The 8044-nt window shown below is 37.5% G+C and overlaps 1 protein-coding gene across 2 annotated transcripts in view; it reads right to left on the reverse strand.

Annotated features, from left to right (window-relative positions):
- The window catches only part of rap1gapa (RAP1 GTPase activating protein a), a 76071-nt gene extending 69942 nt beyond the window's left edge, over window positions 1–6129 (reverse strand). For both annotated transcript variants that reach the window (XM_086066899.1, XM_086066898.1), the window contains exon 1: window positions 6100–6129. The gene's annotated coding sequence lies outside the window, so the exon portion shown is untranslated. The remainder of the gene's footprint in view (window positions 1–6099) is intronic.
- Window positions 6130–8044: the final 1915 nt, after the last annotated feature.

Here is an 8044-nt window from a genome sequence, read left to right on the forward strand (position 1 = left end):
GCGGTAAATGAGAAAAGAGCCCGGATGTCAATGAGTTTGACTCGCTGAAATAACACCACCCGTAGAGCTTTATCTTCACTATGAGTGTTCAAATAACACCCAAATCAACACCCAGTAACTCAAAAATAATTAACACTAGTATTTCAACTCAATTTAACATTACATAATTTGCGGTGTAGATTGACTAGACTACACTACTTAAAGATATACAGTATGTACAGGACATGCAACCAGTCAAAAGTTATGTTGAAAGAAAAAATGAAAAACTGCAATGCAAGAAGACAACATGAATGATCCAAAATAACTAGTTTCATTCAAAAGGTTGCAAGTGAGACAGTCAGACATCCCCGATAGATGTATTCGGTGTTCTACATTGTAAATGGACAAACAGGCAAACAGATGGATGCAGGGTAATGGCGCTCTCCAGTGGATATAGAAACGAATTGAAGTGTGTGTGGATAAAGAAGACATTCCTGCAATGAATAAACCATTCTTTCCGTAATTTGAAAGCTTCCAAAGGGCAGCAAATGCTAAGGAATTAATACTAAAGCCTTATGCATTCTAGATGTCTGTGTAGGTCAAGCAGGAGGCTCCTAGTGGTCAATTGTGTAATTACAAGGATCTGTATAAATGAAATATCTTTTTAAAATAATCCTATGACATTCACATAATTCAGATTATTTTCCTCACCTTTATCTACCTAAACTACAATAAAAGGGCTATTTTTCTAATTCCATCTGTTTCCCAAGTGCAAGTCATTCATTGCATTTTAATCAGAGAACTTGTTCCCACGTGTATTGCAATTTGCAACAGTTACTGCATGATGCTGTTAATCATTCCAAACGTAACATGATCTGTATTCTTTTCAAACTACGAGCCCGCATCATTTTAGTGGCCATATGACATTCATTCCATTTCTTACTAATTCCTTTATTATATTGTCAATGACAAGTTGCAACTAAACGATCATATTTGCCTCAAAGAGTAATTCAAGGCCATAATGCAATTTCAAGTGATCAAATTGCAAGAGTCGCCACTATTCCCAACGCAGCTACAATGTTAGTCATTCTTTGCAGGGGATAAAGATTATGTGCCAATATCCATTGACAACAAGGTTGTCTCTGTTAATCATTAGCCTGGTTGGTGTTTTGTATTATGAGTTAGCATTTTGCTAGCTCCAGCATTTTTAAGGCAACGATGTATGATTGTTTTATAAATACAAAAGGCCCCTAATTATTTTAGATTTTTGACAGTACATTTGAATTGGACATTTTGCACTCTTCGCCTACTGAAAGCTTTTTTCATCAAATTTGTCGTGTGATATCACACAAACGCGCATGTTAATAAGCGTAACATCAAACACGCACTGTATGTATAGGTTAAAACCGGAAAGGATACAACTCAATGGCCGACGGTGCAAAGGTGGAGCGTGAGAAAGAGAATACATTTCCAAGCCGGGTAACTCATTCCAAAAGCCTTAAAGAGAAGCCACACTTGGGCTCTTTAATCTGTTTGCAGCAGTCGGCATGACGTCCTCAAATCATGAATAATTCAACAGGGAGACAAATTATGAATAACACTTCTGCTAAGTGGTAATAGAATAGGGTCGTAAAAATAACAAATTCTCAAAATTTTTAGGTGCAGGAATTTTTTCTAAGGAGCTCTCATCTTGTATATGCCATCTAGACCCTGAAATATGAGGAATTTGAAAAGTAAACTATTTTCTACAAATAAGTCACATAGATAATGTTATGGAACCATTTTTTTTTAAATACCAAAAATAGTTAATGACAATAAAGTCATTTTTTTTTCAAGGGAAAAAAATGTCATATTTTTTATCAAATGAAATATCTATAGTCGGGATCAAAAGTATTATTTCATGAGAATAAAGAAGTATTTTTTTTCCAATATACAGGGTTGCACACTAACCTTTTTTGTTCTAGGAGCACAGTAGCCTTTTGAGGTGCAGGTAGAAAATTTAGGGGCACACAATCACAAATTGACTTGCAAAGTTCACATTTCCACTCATTTTCACTACACAGTATTACTGATAAGTGATCAGCAATATAAAGCAGAAGTTTGTCAGCAAAAAAATTAAGAAATAAATATAAATAAATAAATATATATGTATATATATCCAAAAAGAATAATTGAAAAAATAATCAGCAAGTTTAATTGTCCTGTCTCAAATTTTAGAGGGAAAATGCTACCATTTAGGGGCATTCAGGAACCTTGAGACATTCATATAATTATGATTAGTGCCACTAACGACAGTATTTTATCAATTGTTTTGCTAATTATTTTTGATTAATTCATGAATTTGAGGGGGAAATCTATTCAAACATAGGTAATTATTTGAACTCATTCACTGCCATAAATTCGTTAAGAAAAGATTATTAAAAATTAGGGGCGACAGGCGATTAACATTTTTAATTGTAATTAATCGCATGACTTCACTAGTTAACTCACGATTAATCACAAATTTTAATCTGTTGTAAATGTACAATAAAAAAATTCTAGGTTTTCATACTCTTGTTAACAAAATTGGGGGAAAATTTTAAACTAATAGAAATCGTTCAAATGAATTTTTGACGTCTATAGCCGTCAATGGCAGTGAATGAGTTAAATTGACAATTTGGAAAATGCACAAACGAAGTGATTTTGATTCAGCATAGGTTTGGTCCATAACATGTAAAAAAACAAAAAACAAAAACAATTGTTGATCATTGTTTTCCAAAGTAAAAGCAGATGTTTGCTGCTTTCATGGAGGATGACAGAAATCAGAGAATATTTACTGAGCAGAGGCTGAAATTTCATTCAAAAGCAGAGGATTCAGAGAATTTGGAGAATTTTAAGTTGAACAAGGTCCCCGAGTCATTTATTGATTAATTATCAAAATAGTTGTTGATTAATCTTACGATCGATTAGTTGTCGATTATTGATTGTTGCGCGTCAATAAACTTTTGACAAAAAAAAAGTAAGATAGGCCGGTTTATTTATTTATTTATCTTTTGGGTGTGTCGATCCACATATGGAAGTATGCACTATTTTAAATAACATTACATAAGAAATTATTATAAATTACTTTGTAGACCCCCAGGCGTCAGTTTTAAAACCATTAATCTTGATTATCTTATTTATCATATCACATGGTGCACTATCCACAGCCGGTCACACAATCGTGCACCTCTCGAACCGCAACATGCTTGCTGGAGGTCACAAGAGTGCAGCGAATTATGGAGTCACGCTGGCATTATCCTCGTGGCAACTAAGCCAAAGGGTAATCAATATAACCTAAATCATGGGTGGGCAACTTAAAATTTTCACCAGTGCTACCAAGGGCTCACATAAGATTCCACACTTCCTAACCACTTTGGCCACCTGGGGGCAGTCTACTAAAAATATACTGATATACTGTACACGGAGACAGTCTTCATTTTCGCAGTTTGTTGCAGTAATATTAGTAATTTTTTTGTTTAGGATGAATAAGATATGCCTGTGAGTATTGTTACACTGCCTGTCGACTATTGTGTTCAAATATCCGTCGCTTAAAGCCCTATAGCGATTAAAGCTATAACATTAATTTGGCTGTTTGACACAAAAGCTCTTCAAGACGTGATGTCATCCAACCCCAAATTACTTTTATTTATTTATTTATTTTATCCCTTCTCATGTCATGTCATTTCTGACACGATGTGACATCTGATTAATGAGTGCAGCGCAAGTGCCCTGCTCCAGCACACTGGCAGAGCCAATTAGTTGCTGACTCCAGGGCCCTTCATCACCATCATGCTCACGTCGCCTCAAATGGACACCGCGCCACACACAAAGCAAGACGTAAAGATCCGACCACATGACAACAGAAAAGCTAACATGATACTTGCGCACACTGCACAGGTGTCAAACTCGAGGGCAGCGAGTCAGATTCAACCTACCATATCATTTTTGTGCCTATTGCATGAGGCTATTGCAAAATGGATTTCTTCTTTTCATTCTGGCAATACATCTGGACCAAAATTTTAATGTCAACAAATCCCTACTTAAGGACCTTGTAACGTGATTCTGAGATGTGTCTAAATACATCAAACATGTTTGAAGATAACTGCTAGAAACACTCACAAACTAAGATGTGTGTAATACTGAAATGAAGATAAAGTTGTATGAGGACAACGGGTTCATTTGCCAATTATTCAACAATCTTGGAACCCTTATTTTTTAACTTCCTGTTGAGTGGTAGTTTTATTTTGAAGGAATGTGAAAAGGGAGAACAGCGTATTAGACGGTCAATACTTCCCGATTGGACAAATTGATTAATCTAGGTGTCTAACCACAACGACAATGGCCAGACACACCTGGATTAATCAATTTGTCCGTTCATGAAAGACAGGAAATGAAGGAGTGGTATTGAGTTCAAGAAGTAGTGTATTTGTGTTAAGAGCCCATTGACAGTGTATGTGGAGACGAGAGACGTTTGAAGAGGTAAAAACAAAAACAAAAAACTTCAGACAACCACTTACACTGTTAAATGATATCTAACCCAGTTGAAAGTGGCAACAATGTAAAGAAATTTACTTATATCGTAGTAATTTTATGTTGTGATTACATCTGTGTTTAATTAATCGCGCTTTATTTGTATGGCGGCAACGTGAACATTTATGACTGACGGCGACATGTTTGTTTTATTTTCGAGCTATCACAATGTAAGAGGTTTATGTACAAGCCCAAAAAAAGGGGGGATTAAAAGGAAACTTTAGACCACCAGTAAAGCTTTCATCATTTCAACCAACGCTACAAATGTTTTAACTGTAAAAAATAAAAAGGTAATAAAAAATTAACAAAACTGCTCTAAAAACTAACAACACCTAAAAGTCAAAACGGAATAAAAACTAACTATAATGAAAACTCCAAAACGATTGTATTTCTAACCCTGGTGAAAAACAGGAGAGTGAGGAAAAACAAAGTCGGGACAGCCAACGGGGGGCTTTGGGCTGCCTTCTCCGATTCAGAGCGCCTCGTTGTCACGGAGCAGAAAAGCCTTGCAATGAACCTATGATTTTCTCTATCTGACAGTTGTTTAGTGTGAAACAGACACATTAGGGAAGAAATATTAGATTTTGATTGTAAATGTAGGTCAGAGCTTGTGATGGAGATTAGGCCGGCACCACATACGGCTACAGAAACAAAGCAATCATGCCATCATCATTGCTCTCTCTTTTTTTCTCTCCTTTTTTTTTTTGTATGTGCGTGAGTATGTGCACGTGCGTGTGAGTGTGTACACATTAATTCACCTAAAACCTATTAAAAATCCCAAACCGTTCACCTCAACTAAATATTTCAGAATCCAGCTGGAGTCGTGAGGTTGTCAGGAGACCCGAGGAAGGATCAAAGAAAAGAAAGAAAAGTTTAATCCAGCACCGACTACCCACCGGGTCACCAACCAGAATCATTCACCAACCCCGGAAACATCTAAATTCCAACAAATTAGGGAGACCTCAAGAGACCAAAGGAAAGACTGAGGAAAGGAAGGAAGGAAGGACTACTGCCATTACTGTTATTGTTGCTGCATTATATTGAGTTACATACAGTGCTTGTAAGTCAAAGCAAATCGGCTGAACATCAGTTTGTATCCCAAGAAACGTGCATGTCGAACATTAACAGTGAAAGTACTCAATGTGCTTTGAAACGGACCCTCTGTTGCTGTTCAATGATACGACTCCTGTAGTGATAGTCAAGTGAATATGTACTACAAGCAGCATTCAAGCTAGGAGCGCCCCTGCAAAAGCACACGCGGCACATGTGGTCAGCATGAGCTTGTTCTCGTACCGCATCATCGCCAACAAAAGCGGGCAGAAAAATACGCAGCAGTGATGTAAGCTCTTGGTGGCAGAAACAGGTCACGCAAGTAATTAGTTACTTCATGCGGAGAGATTTGCATTCATTATTAATAAGCGCCCAAGTCCTTTTGTGGAAAATTGCCTGCGAAACGACAGCAAGATTCCAGCGCTGCGCACCAATTTCCGCTAATATGCTTTGTGAGCAAAAGCAAAAGCGAGCAGAGTAAGCGTGACATGACGTAGAGCAGCATGCAGAGAACGTTACCTTTGCGGCTGTCTGCTTTGCAGGCGGATGCTGAAGTGAAGGAGTTTTGTTGTGCGGAGTGGAGCGGCGAGGGATGCTGCGCTGCTTAGCAACCACACGACCAATCAGGTATGAGAACAAAAAGCGCCCCGGAGTACACGTCGCGTGGAATTACACCCAAACCTAAACTTGAAGCAGAAACTAAATTTGTTACAAACAGCGCAAAGCAAACAGAACAGTTATCTGCACTAATGTACTTTCTCTTTTCGATACACAGAGCATGGTGTGATATTTTATATACATAGCATTCACTGACGTCACGGGATCGCGAGTCCGCCCCTCATGTTGGGTCAACTTTGTTTCTATGGTCTTTACACCGAATGCTCTTTTGTTATTGATGACGTTACTTGTGTAAGCAAGATGTATGCGGAAGATTGAGCTCAACATTTTTTGCAGCGGTACACGTTGAAACATTTGATTAATGGAATCAATTGGATTACAAACATTTGCCGATACTCCCCGGACAATGTATGGTCTAAGGTAGGATGACTTGGCTCTCAAAACGCGGACATTCTTGCGTCTCCTGTACTTTCGGCTTTTTGTTGTTGCTATGTGCATTTATCATTTGTGAATTCGAGGTGAAACCAAGTTTAAACCAAGTTAGCTAGTTCCCCCAAGGCGCTAGCTACTAGCACTAGCATGTTACAACAAAAAACAACATTGTTGATTCATCACTTTTTTTCGTACACTTTAACAACATTTTCAACTTTTGGGCTGCTGGGAAAGGAAAATAAGAGACCTTAAGGAGAAATCAAACATCTTGACCACGAATCAATTTTTAGCCAGAGCTAGCCACGGCTAGCGGCTCACGTATCACGATCGCATTATGGTAAAATAATTTTTACCTTCTTACAATGACACTTACCTTAATCAAAATGTTCAGAACACACTTTGGTAGACTTTGTCGGTTGGAAATCCTTTTGATGTATCTTTGTAATTGCGGACACTTTGTCGTTCCCATTCGACATTTCATGGACCGGTGTACACCGGCACACAATGTGGGCCAAATGACGGCAAGTGAATACTATCTAGAAGTTTCATTTCACATCTTTGTTCGCCCAATTTTGCACCCGTGAACGTCACACGTGTGCACCATTGTGAAGCGGTTTGTGAAAATCCAAAATGAATGAACAAAATGAATGAATCAAAATAACTTGTAGTAAGCAACACGAGCGCTCCTCAGCATTTGCTTGCATTGTCTCGCTGGCTGTTTGCCCCACCAAAGGCGTGCTGGGTCGAATACCATGTATTGCAAAGTGATAAACCGATATGGGTTTTTCAAGGCCGATTACCAATACCGATTATTAGTAGTCAAGGAGACCGCTAACCGATATTTCAAGCCGATATTCATTTGCCGTACAATAATAGCAGCGTAAAAAAAATTTCTTTAAAATGTAAAGAATTGACAAGCCTTGTTTAAAAATTATAACAAAAACTGCAGGGAGCCTCCAGAGTCATCATCATGTGTTAAGCTAAATTAAAAACTAAGCAAGTAAGTAGTTCACTAAAGTTTTCTACTATAAAAAAAAGTTTTCTAAAATGTCAACATAATTGTTTTTTTAATTATTTGAATTTTTCATCAACAAAAGTGTAGGGAATTCCCAGTGTCTGCATCATTTTTATAAAGGGGAAAATTAAATAAATCCATAAATGAAAAGCTCCCTGTATTCCACTGAGAGACAAATGTATGCGAATGTAGCTAATTTGGGGTTTTCGTCAAGGTTTATAAAAAGGTTTCAGAAGATCTTTGCAGACAGTGAAAAATTGTCTGAATATGTTCGAAATGTCGTTGCGGCAAGTAAAAACTGTTTGTGAACATCTTACAAATCCTGATTAAATCTCTAAATTCGCAAGAATTCACCGCTCAGTGAGATACCAGCGTTATCGGCCGATGCAGATATTTGTC

This window comes from Leptonotus elevatus, chromosome 2 (assembly GCF_054856555.1).
Source record: "Leptonotus elevatus isolate MCC_2025b chromosome 2, RoL_Lele_1.0, whole genome shotgun sequence".
In the NCBI taxonomy this organism is placed as follows: domain Eukaryota; kingdom Metazoa; phylum Chordata; class Actinopteri; order Syngnathiformes; family Syngnathidae; genus Leptonotus; species Leptonotus elevatus.